We start from the raw sequence: 12,553 nt of genomic DNA, 5'->3' as shown, positions 1-12,553 counted from the left end.
TGGGATTACAGGCTTGAGCCACCGCGCCCGGCCACTTGTTTTTCTTAAATGTCTCATGATTTCCCAGATCTATACATTGCATTTAATTTACAAAACAAAGAGAAAAAGTACTAAGAATTGTGTGGACTCCTAAATTGAGTTTTATCATTTTTATCATTGCCTGATTTTCACACCTATTAAATTTTCTTAAATTAGTAAATTTTCTTAAATTATAGCAAGCAGAGAATATGTTGGTCTCAGTTGTTTCTAGAGGCCACTGTCTTTTACATACTTCTCAGTATCAAAATAACGTAAGTATGTAAATATGATAACATGAGAGCTATGGTAGAAGCCAGAGAACACTGTTTCAGAAAACGTGAGGTAAATTCTCTTCCTTGATAAGGACGTTCAAACTCACGTGTGTTCCCCCTTTCAACAAGGAGATAAATATCAATATGAAATATATTCTGTGGTTGCTATGAAGATATTTTTGAACCGTTTACATTCTGGAGTGTTAAACCTGTGCTGTCTTAAATGGTAGTCACCTATCAGACGTAGTTAGCGAACACTTGAGATGAAGGTTGCCTGAATTGTGATGTTTGGTGAGTATTAATTAAACACAGCATGAAACGTAAAATGTAAACTATCTCATTAATAACTTCATATTAATTACATTTTGAAGTGATATTTTTGAAAGATTGGATTAAATCAAAAATATTATTAAAATTCATCTTCTGTCGTGGTTCTCCTTCTACTCCCTGGTAGCTGCCCCACATTCTGTCTTAGCTTCACACCTCTAACTGGAAGTGCTCCAACACTGAGACTTCAGGCTGGGGCAATTGCTCTGGGTGAAGGCATCCAAGCCTTTGCCTTCAAATTCTTTAATTTTCTGAAATTTCCTACCATCTATATCTCTGGTCTGAGATGTTCCTTTATCTCTGGGCTCATGTGTCCAGCTGCCCACTTAACATCTCTAAGGATATCTAATCAGCATCTCAGATTTCACATGTTTAAAAACAAACACGTGAACTCCCCTCTCATCTACACCTGCTCCTCCACAGTGTTTCCTGTGCCAATAAATGCACATTTCACTCTTCTAGGTTTACAGACCAAACTTAGGAGTTATCCTTGATTCCTTTATCTTTTCACACTGCACATCACTCTTGGAAACTCCGTCAGTTCTGGCAGGAAATATGAAATACAGCCTATGCAGAATTTCAAAAACTCCATCTCTAATAACTCTTTCAAACCACCTTGTTTCTTGCCTGGACTATTGTATTGTATCTGGCCTCCCCACTTCTACCTTTTCCCTACTCCAGTCTACAGCTGAGTGATGCTTTAAACACTCAACTTATGTTACAATATTGCTAGGATCCCAGCATTCAAATGGCTTCCCATCAAACTCAGAATAAAGTAGTTGTAGTTTATGATGTTCTCATGGTCTAAACATAAACCACTCTGAACTCTTCATCGGGATCCATGATTTCCCGACCTGAGGCTCCTACAGTTGGGGTATGAAGATGCCTTTTAAAAGTAAAATAATATTAGGTTGGTGAACATGGAAACACTGAAAGTAATGGCAAAAACCACAATTACTTTTGCACCACCCTAATATCTTGAAGCTTAAGCTGGATTTACTTCCTCCCCAAGATGCCTCTGCCTGTGCCTCCTTGCCTTGCTCATTCCCAGCAGCTGCTGGCCATCTGGCCATTCCTTGAAGGGATAAACATTCTTCTGACTTAAGACTTTAGCACATGTGATTTCCTTTGCCTATACCTCTCTTCTGCCAAGATTCCTCGTGGTTAGGTATCTTACATCCTCCACCCTAACAGAAGGGACATTCCCTGGCCATTTCAAGAGCGTATGCATGTTCTATTCCCTTTTAGCCTGAATTTTCTTTTTTTTCTTCACAGTAATTATCATGATTTAATATATATTTATATAGTATGTATGGATTCTATTGCTTTACCAGCTAGACTATATGCTTAATGAAAAGAAAGCGGTTTTACTTTTATTCACATCTCTACTTCCATTGCTAGAACAGTATCTGAGACATGGTAGACATTTATTACTAAATGGATAAATCTAAAACAGAGTGACTTAGAACTATTCCTTTTCTTCCAAAAGGCAAGCATTACAAGTTCCACTAAATAAGTCAGTCTTCTCTAAAGAAGGTGGCTTTTGGATATTAAATGCTTATAGGCTTTTAAAATTAATAACGAAAGAGTTTTAAGTGAGGTTAACCCCAATCACACCACTTTAATTGCTGTCAGCAACTTTATTCTCCCAAGTACTTAAATAATACACAAATACGCCTATGATGATTATCTGTATCCACAAAAGATGAAGATTTACGCTTATTTGGCCAGAAATACTTTTGAACCAGTGTGGAAAGTGGATAGGATATTTGGGAGAACAAAGCCATGTATCCCTTTCAGAGATAAGAGAACCAAGGGGTTTCAAAGGAATCAGCAGATGGGAGGTGGAGTTTGTCTTCTGCACTATTTCTACTTCTGATATCATTTTGGATAAAGATCTATGCTTCTCGAGTGTGTCATTTATATTAATTCAGATAAACACCCTGCTCAGTAATACGGAAGAAACTTATAGCCACAGAGTAAACAATGACGGCCAACCATAGACAATGAATGGACCAGGTGAGGTCCAGGAGCAGAGTTTTGCATTCAGTATCTATGCTTAGGCCCCGACCTTCTGTGAGAAGCCTGCATCTGAAATAGCCCTCCTAGTTCTAATCCATGAATACTGGAATTTCTCCCATTAATCTGCATTATCACGTCAAATGTATTTAGTCCCATACCCAAAACGTAAAAGCCAGCATGTAAATTCATACGGCATTAACACATTTAGAGGCCATTTGCAGCACGGCATAATTGCAACATCCATGTTTTTAATCCATGCAATCATAAATTCCATAACTTAAGTTTCGTTATTACAAAAAGATTGAAAAAACCTGGGCAGTATCACAAATAGGACGGCAGGGACTCTAAGTAGTTGCTTTGACCCAACTCATTCCTACCATTGACAATACCTGTAAAGTGATTTCAAAACAAAGATAGAGCGAAGCTCACCTGAACCCTCAGAAAATCCCTGGGATTATTCTAGCTCCAAATTAAGAAGAGGTTATAAACAGAACCTTCTAGAATTATATGAAACACCAATGGATTATGGCACTTCCACATCTTTCTCTTTTTTCCTGTGCTACCAAATGTTATAATCCCACTGAACATCTTATAATTTTCATGCTTTATTGTGAAATACATTTTCTTCTCATCCAGAGAAGAAACCCTTGTTCAAAACCCTTTATGCCAAAAGAAGATAGAAAAGTCATGAATATAGGCTGACTAATAAGACTATTTGATCTTTTGCAGATGTCATAAATGTAATATTTTACCCAATGCGTTCACAATCCTAAATTCACTAAGGGAGGAAAGGAAAGGTTGTATGAAACACTCAAAAGTATTTACAAATGAAAATGAGTCTAAAGTTGCTACAGGTTTTTCTTCATGGAACTGTTGCCTCTTTACCTGTGTTATATTTCCAAATGTTTACTGCAGCTTAGAAACATATGCTCCCAAGTCAGTGACTAAAAATCCCACTTTTATTTTTGGAAGCTTTAATTCTACAAATTTGAAACAGACACTGTGATAAGATACATTTATAAATTCTGCAGTGAGCATATGTTTTTATCTCAATATTAAGGACACCTTTTTCTTTAGCTAGCAAAAAAATCCTTCTATCAAAATTTTGACATCAAATATTTTTATGCCTTTACTACACACAACAGCAATTCTTTTAGGAAATACCAGTAAATATAAATCAACTCAGATAATATTTAAGTATATAATAATGTTAACAATCCTTTGCAAAGCTATGACTACAATTAAATGGCCTTCAGCACAACTTCCAATACAATATCTAGTTTTCCTTTTTACAATCAAGGTCTCAGGCTCACATTCAATCTCCGTTGAACATCTACAATTAGGGCACTGAGGATGGAGTACTAGTTACACAAAATGCCTTCTATATAATATATTCTTAGAATGCAACCTAGACCTGTACAAAAATAAAATGTCAAGGTCAGGGACCAAATCTTTGCATTTCAACTATTCTCATTTGTTTTCATGTATGGCAAAAAGATGCTCCTTCAGTAAAGGCTCCTTAATGATAGTATGCTTCTAAACTAGTAGATAGCATGTTTATAAAATGATAGCATAGTTTCCATCATATATACATTGAACAAAAATTACTCATTGTTATGAAATAAGCTATAATTTTAATTTCATTGAAAAAAGAAGAAGAAAATGAATGTTATTCCAGACACTAATTCTACTCTGAGAAGAAGTAAAGCAATGTGTTTAAGGTTTGGATATATGAAGAAAAACATGTTAATAAATAAGTTATATTCTTTTTTACTTTGAATATACTGTATTTTACACTATCTATTACAATGTGAATTTTATATATGCTTTTCACCCATTGAAATGAAACTTATACAATGCCTTTACTTGATAAGAATTTGGTCATTCCATAGTTTTAAGACTATTTGGTCGCTGCGTGTTTGTTGATATCACATATCAAAAAGAAACAGAGGAAAGTCAGTGCATCCCCAGTGTCATTCCTGGCCACCTCACACGTCTCATTTGTGAATAGGTAGTATTCAATGCAAATCAGTGATGACATTTTCTCTGAGAATGCAAAAGATATCTTCTCTAAGTAGATTTAAGAAAATGTAGGAGATAGAAAAGCATAAGTGTTGAATATGAGAGTAGCTAATTTAAATGTAAAAATTACCCCTTATTTGCAGTGTCAGTCTCTCTTCTCTCAATTCCCAAAGGAAAAGCATGGCCCAACTGACAGAATGGTGATTCGTCTGGATTTATAGAATATTGGAATGGATCTTTGGACTGTTGTCTCACTGCCTCCTCCCTGCACCCTATAATCCCAATGTCCACTTCAAACCATTCTGCTTGACTTCTGTTAGATTCACATTCCTAGAATACCAGTACAACATAGTGGAAATAGCGCTGGAGCCAGAAAGACATTTGAAATTCTGGTTCCCTCACTATCTTTATCTGTGGCTTTCAGCAAATCATTGAACATTTCTGAACATCAGGTTCCTTCATGTGCAAAATGAAAATAATGTGTAAAATATTGTTCATTTTATTGCATTGTTATAAAAATTGTGGATACGTATGTAAATCATCTTGCATGCAGCAAATGCTATTATGTATTGGCAAAATGATGATGGTGATGGTAATGATGATGAAAAGAGGCACAGAAACTCCATCTCTTTTCAGAAACTTGCAATTGGACCCTTTGTATGATATGTAAAGATCAAATTTTTCTGTGTGAAATGTTAAGATGCTCTATAAATTTTTTCTGCTCTATGTATTGAGTACAACGTCTGCTACTCACAAAGGTATATTTTTTCTGCTCCAATCAATGAATTACTCACCGTTCTTTTGCGCTATGTGCTAATTTGTGTTCAAAACCCTTTTTGCCAATTACTTGTTCAAAGCAGAGTATTCCTCTTGCTTTCAGCACCTATCCAAGTTCTAGTAGTATTTTACACTCAGTTCAAGAAGTTGAACTTCTCTTTAAAGGCTCTGGCATCTCTTTAGGACTGATATACCTGCTAAAAAGGGAATTTCTGAATATTTTGGCATTATGGCAGAATTCAATTGGTCTTGTAATATCAGCATAAGAGATATGATGACCTGAGATCATTTTTTGTATTTTAAGAATTACAGCCATAGTTTTGTGGCTCTAATAATTAGATAAAACATTCATAAATTATTTTGAAGCCACGCCCATAGTGAGGCCCAAAAACTATGTCCCAGTGATCAAGCAATTATTGAGTCCAATGATAACATATGAAGGATGCAAAAGAGAGACAATGAAATGATCTATGATTTCATAAGAACATATGAGATTTTGGAAAATAAAGCAATTCACATACAGCATTTTTCTGAATATACTCAAATATGTCACACAAACCTACATACTGTGTCACTAACTTATAAATATTTCTTTCTAATTTATTGTTTTCATTAAAATATGAAATAGAATTCAAGAATATTTACTGGATATATAGAAATATTTATTGTCAATAACATATTTTACTAACAAGAGAATATTTACTCAAAAGTTGTAATAACACAATTTCCCACAAAAATGATAGCAAAAACACATTCACATTATTTTAGAAAACAGAAAAACTGGTATTGATGTAAATAAGAATATCAATAAATATTTTATGTATTTAGGTGCCTATGTTACTGACATGTTTCTAATTATATTTTTAAAGAATCTTTCTTATATTTAACAAATGTACCCACTTGACATTCAACTGATAATTTCTCTTTGCAGAAAACATAAGCAAATGCTTCTCGATGGTTTCCAGAGATTTTTTTCAGTTTTCTAATTTATTTTTATATAGCTAAACATCATTTTTATTATGCACAGGATTTTATTAGTTTATTCTGTATCCCTATCTCCTCCACATTATACAGGTAACATGTAAAGAAATCAATATTCATGCTAAGTTTGAAATATACTTTCCATTAATGAATACAATAATTTAGCATGAAGACTCAACAAATGAAAAGAACTCAAGGTACATGAGGCATAGATAGAAGGGTTTCCATAACAATTTTACTTTTTTACTGTAAGAATATAGATTCCTTCAAACACAATGACTAATTCACATTCATTTGGAACTACGAAACAAAATTTTAATATCAACATACACTATTACTATCTAAATGTAGAGTTGAAATTCTTACCTGAGTTTGGCTTAGTATACAGTTATTTTTTAAAGACAGGAAATGTATGACAAATTGTCAGGATAATAACACCCACAGTGGAAAAATGAAAGGGGAAAGGAAGAAATCACTTTAAAAAGAAACTCCAAATCCTTCTGCTTCCCAGCTCTACAGTAGTTTTGCTCTGCATCTTGTAAGCAACTGTCTTTGCTCCGAGAACAACACATGCTCTGCCTCAGCAGGAAAATATAAAAATTAAATAGAAAACCACAAGGTTATTAAACACTCTTACCCTCTGGGTTTGCTGGGCTGCTCCGGCGTCTCAGTTGCAGCCACATGTGTAAACAACAGAATTTCCTGCATCCTTTTCTCATCTGTACAGTTCTGGAGTCCTAGCCAACAGGATTATTTCCAGCATTAAGGGCACTCCACACAAACTCAAAAAAGATTCCCATTGGTTGTGAAATTTTATTGAAACCACTACCACAACCCCCTCTTTGGATCACCATTGAGCCAACCAAAATAAAATCATTTTTAATGTTCCCTAAGTATGGTTATCCAAAGCTTTCCATACAAGCATTTGAAACCTGTACTGTGGATGAAAAAGAAAAAGACACCCACGCCTTCATCCCCAAGTGTACTTATTGTTTAATTACAACAGTATAACTTGTAATAATAATAGAAAAAACTAAAATAGCAAAGCAAAAAAAAAAAAAGCCTAGAAAGTACCTATCTGCAAAATATTTAAAAGGAAATTATACTGCAGATTACAAGAACAATATAAAATATTCATCCAATCTGATTTGCATTAGATTGCACAAAAGCAAAAGAAATCATATTTAATAAAAGATCTGAGTATACAAATCATGAAACAAGAACTGTATATCAAAACCCTTGATCACGGTCACATTGGCAGGAATGTGAGCTGTAGTCCCTGGGGTGCCCAGTGAAAGCTCCCTGGCTTTTTCCCCCTTCCCTGGGGAAAAAGAATATGAAGTAACTTTCCAGTGACATGACTCAGCTGTCAGGAAGTGTTCTGATGGGGGTTGTGGGGGGAGGTCAAAGACCGCATAAAAGAGAGCTTCTGTGGTTGAAACTAGCTGCAAAAAATGTTCAAAGTAAAGAAGAAAAAGTCAAAAGGTAACAGGATTGACTTGCTCCTTATAAGTAGCACAAAAACAACATTGGAAATGTAGGCAATAATGTCTTTGAATTGTTTTATTTTTCACCCTTCCCTAATTTGTAGGCTTATTCTGGTGTTATCATCTATCTCTACTTAATATTCTTTTCCCACTTACTTTCTGATGCAATGGAAAAGGTGGCCATCTTCCTGTATAAAGCCAACTGACCCATTTGAGCTAAACTTAATCATGATTCTCGCTCCTCTATCTTTGAACATTCCCTCTTGTCTGGATTTTCCCCACGAGATGTTAAATACCATACATTCCTTAGTCATTTTCATGTATGCCAATGAACTTTACTTTCAATTCAGTCATTTTCACTTTCAGGTACCATTCTTTCCATCATGGCCAAATGACTGAACATTCTCCAGCCAAGAATTTTATTTAGTCTTGCATCCATCTGATTTTAATTCATCAAAGTGACAATACACACACACACATGCATGCATGCACATAAATATTCTATTTATTTTTAATTTTTCCAATTCACCTCAATCCTTCTTCTAGTTGACATCTACACAGCCTTTCATACTGTTCACAACCCTGCCCACATGAAGACATCTCTTATCTTGGCACAACACTCTCCTGGTTTTCCTCTTGACCTCTTTTGCTGGCTCTCCTCGCCCTCTTTGATGATGCCTCATCCTCCATCCATCCTTTGGTGTGTGTCACGTATGTTCTTAGATAAATTTACATAAAAACGTGTATATTCTGTCTCCGGATAATGCCACCCATCCTCATAGTTTCAATTACCATCTTTCTTTTTGGATGGCTCCCAAATATCTACTTTTAGACCCAATGACTGTCTGAATTTTCAGTACTTATACTTGTCAGCCCACTATTCCCCTCACCCAGAAAATGACACAGATACGGCATCAGCTTGTCTAAACTGAAATCATCATCCCTCGATGGACCTGCTATGTTATCTATATAACTGTCAACCCAGTTTTACAGTTTCCCAAAGAAAAATCCTGGAAGTCACCCTTGACTCCTTCTACTAGTTCCTTTTCATTGTACTTCAATAATTTGTCCAGTCTTCTTTTCTCACTGCCACTACTATTGGTTCAGACAACCATCATGATCTTTCTAGATCACTGCAGTGTCTCTCTGTCTCTTAAATTGTCTCTCTTCTCCCAGTCTTCTGCTCCATCTTTAAAAAGATACAGTAGTCTATTTCCGGTACTTATGCACTTGAAGTCCCTGAAGGATTTTTAATCTTTTTGTCAACTCCCTTTTTCGTAATACATTGGCTTTTCTTGGTTTCTAAAACACAACTTTCTTGGATTATTTTTTCACCTTTATGACCATGTCATATTTTTATCTCCTCTCTAATTACTTTTCTCTCCTTTCAATGGTGGAACATCTTCAAGAAGCCATCACTGGTCCTATTCTTATTTCACATTTCTGTCTAGGTGAGCACTTCTGTTTTTGAGGCTTCTTTTGCCACACATGTTTGGTGAGTTGAATTGTGTCCTCTAAGAAGATATGTTGAAATCCTAACTCCCTGTACCTATGAAGATGATTATTTGGAAATACGGTCTTTGAAAATGTAATCAAGTTACACTGAGGCCATACTGAGTGAAGGGAAACCATAATCCAAGGACTGGTATCTTCATAAAAAGAGGGAAATGTAGACAAAACACACAGGGGAGAATGCTATGGGAGAGACAGAGACAGCGATTGGAATGATATGTCTACAAACCAAGGATTGCCAACAATCACCAGAATTAGGAGAGTCAAAAAAGCGTTCTCCCCTAGTGCTTTCAGAAAGAGTATTGCTGGTTGACACTTTGATTTTGGACTTCTGTCCTTCAGAACTATGAGATCAATTGTTTTAAGTGACAAACGTGTGATATTTGTTACAGCAGCCCTAGTAAACTAATAGACATATAATTCTGAAATGTATATGGTCTTTCCTTAATAGTTTCTAAAGCTTCAGATCTGTATTTCCAAAGTCTAATGAAATATTCACTAGGAGCCATTCAAATCTTTCAATAATCTGCAATCCTCCAACCTCTTATATTTCTTCCAAATACTCTACTGTACCTTGTAATCTCAATCTTAAATAAAAACACTGCCACCCATCAAGTCTCTCAATCTAGAAACTTCTTTGCTATTCCTAAGTTCTTATTCTTCTTCACCATTCAAATTTAATAACTCATCTTTACATTAAAACCTGAAACCTCTCTCTTCACTTTATGTCCTTCTATAGCTTTGCATTTGTTTTTGTCCTACCACAACAATTTTTTTTTTTTTTTTTTTACTGGCAAGTTTACAAATTACTGACAGGCAAAACTTGACTATATATGGAGAGCACTCTTACTTGCAGCTTTCTCATGTGAAGGCTCTTTTTGCCCTACACAGGCCATATCCATTGGGGTCAGAAAGTGGAGAAGGTGTCCTACTTCATCCTTATTGACAAGTCTGGCTCATAAATTATTTGTTGATTGATAGCATGGGACCTCTGAGAATAGAAAACAAAATTACCTATGGTCTCCATCCTAGTTTCAAAGGGTACATTGACACCATGGTTATAATACCTCTGTGCACACACACCTCCATTATCCTAACACTCCATATCATATAACAATCACTTGGGGGCATATGAAAAAGAGATGAGAAAAATTCAGCCATGAGGTTTCCAAAATTTGTTGGCAAGTTCGTAATGTCTTGAGGTACTGAGCACACATCAATGAAGGCTATTTTTTTTTTTTAGTGGATTCCAGTTTCATTCTATATATTAGATTCATCCTGTGGGTTCTGATATTTACCTACTGAGTATCCTTTCTCCCCTTCCTCCCTACAAAACATTTGTTTATTTTTGTTTGGAGCAACAATGTTGTCAATTTTTTTGAAGCCTGTGTTAACAAGCCTCCCATACAAATATACTTGGCTGTGTGGCGCAGTTTTGCCAATGAAACATAAGTGGAAACCTAATGGGTTTAGAAAAGTTTTGTATTTCTAATGCCAGTCTGTTGACTTCTTTCTCCTTTTACATTCCTTGAACAAGACAAGGAGGCTGGAGACGGGGAAGCTGTTCTTAAATGATAATAAGCTCCTGAAGTCATGATTCAGATGCAAGCTACACATTAAGAACAGAAGAAAAACTCTGAGCTTTAATCAACCTCATGAGAGATTTCAATGATGGGAGGAAAAGAGAACTTAATCTGGTGAAACCACTGTCATCAGGTTTCTCCTATGTCATTATTTATTAGATTGGGAGTTAGAGACCAATGGAAAATTGTAATAGTATCTAGCTGGAGACACAATGGAGAATAAATATTAATCAAAACTGATTTACTCTAGATTCTTATCACCTAATTGGGAGGTCCAGAAGAAATCATGAAATTGGAAACTCCTACAGCAACCTTTACTGAATGTTACATCTATCTCTCACCATCTCTGTGGGATAGTTCCTGATTCCCATAGAAAAAGTTAACGCTATAGCCAAAGCTATACTGGTGGATTTATTTACCTGTCTATTTTCTCAAAAAGCTATGAATTTCTTAAGGAGATAATATTGTATTTATATTTTAATATTTTGCAAAAAACAAAGCAAGTAAATTAATGAATAAGACCACAAAGCTGACAGCTGGTTGGTAGCAGAGCTAAGACATATCTTAGCCTTATCATTTAATGAAACAGTAAATGGATAAATGAATGGATGGATGGATGGATGGATGGATGTTCTACAAATGCACTGAAGAAAATAAAAACAATGTCTCAGAATTGGACATGTTATAGAGAAAGTAAATTAGAAAGATATACCATCAAAATATTGAATAAGTATATAGTGATTTTAAAATTCTTCTAACATTGTTTTTTATTCTACTTTTATAAATTGAAATAATTAATAGTACTAACATTAGATACATATATTGACAAACTTTTTTTAAAAATAGAAATACCAATGAAGTCAGACAAATAATTTCCTATGGACCTTAGTAACTATTTGAATTCAGCTGTAGTTTAAAAATCTTAACTGCTACAATTTTACTGACTTAACAATATTTGCAAAATTACTCCAAAACAACATGTTACAATGTTAGCAACTGAAAATTTTTTGTAAGGAAGCCAATTTTGGTTTTGATTGAAATGTACTAGGTGATTTGAAATCACAGATTACAGCCGTGCATTCATGAACTCACAGAGTGCAGCTGTGATGTTCCAAATACACTCTTCATTAATCAGGAGAGACCAGCTGGGTAGCCAGCAGCTCTTATTAAACTAACCTGTGCGTGCCCAGATACATCAGTCACATAAGTCCAAATGACAATAAGTGAATCATATTGCATCAATATAGAAAATAATATTTCTTCCCTCCTGCTATTTTAAAAATAGGAATAATTGTCTCTCGATGTCTAAATTTTCTTTATAAAAAGAATATGCACTTTTATGAAGATGTCTAAGCTATAACACAAAACTATGTTTATATTTTGTCAACTAAAGGGAAAGTTAAGAAAACAATTTAAGAAAAATAAATCTAATCTACAATATCTAACATGCAGAAAAAAGAAGAGATCTTGATGTCAGACAGACCTGAGTTAAAGCATCGGTTGTGTGTTCTCAAAGAGTTACATCTCTAAACCTTGGTTCATGTATTTGCAA

At 34.9% G+C, this 12,553-nt stretch overlaps 1 protein-coding gene across 3 annotated transcripts in view; it reads right to left on the bottom strand.

Moving 5' to 3' along the window:
- Positions 1 to 12,553, bottom strand: part of CCDC102B (coiled-coil domain containing 102B) — a 353,588-nt gene that overhangs the window by 269,664 nt on the left and 71,371 nt on the right. For 2 of the 3 annotated variants that reach the window (XM_033175317.1, XM_033175335.1), the window contains exon 1: positions 7,057 to 7,184. The exons of the other annotated variant lie outside the window; for it this stretch is intronic. The gene's annotated coding sequence lies outside the window, so the exon portion shown is untranslated. Of the gene's footprint in view, positions 1 to 7,056; positions 7,185 to 12,553 lie in introns of those variants that run through there. 3 annotated transcript variants of the gene reach the window in all.

This window comes from Trachypithecus francoisi, unplaced genomic scaffold (genome assembly GCF_009764315.1).
Source record: "Trachypithecus francoisi isolate TF-2019V2 unplaced genomic scaffold, Tfra_2.0 Contig01474, whole genome shotgun sequence".
NCBI lineage: Eukaryota > Metazoa > Chordata > Mammalia > Primates > Cercopithecidae > Trachypithecus > Trachypithecus francoisi.
This window is presented reverse-complemented; position numbering and strand designations above follow the sequence as displayed.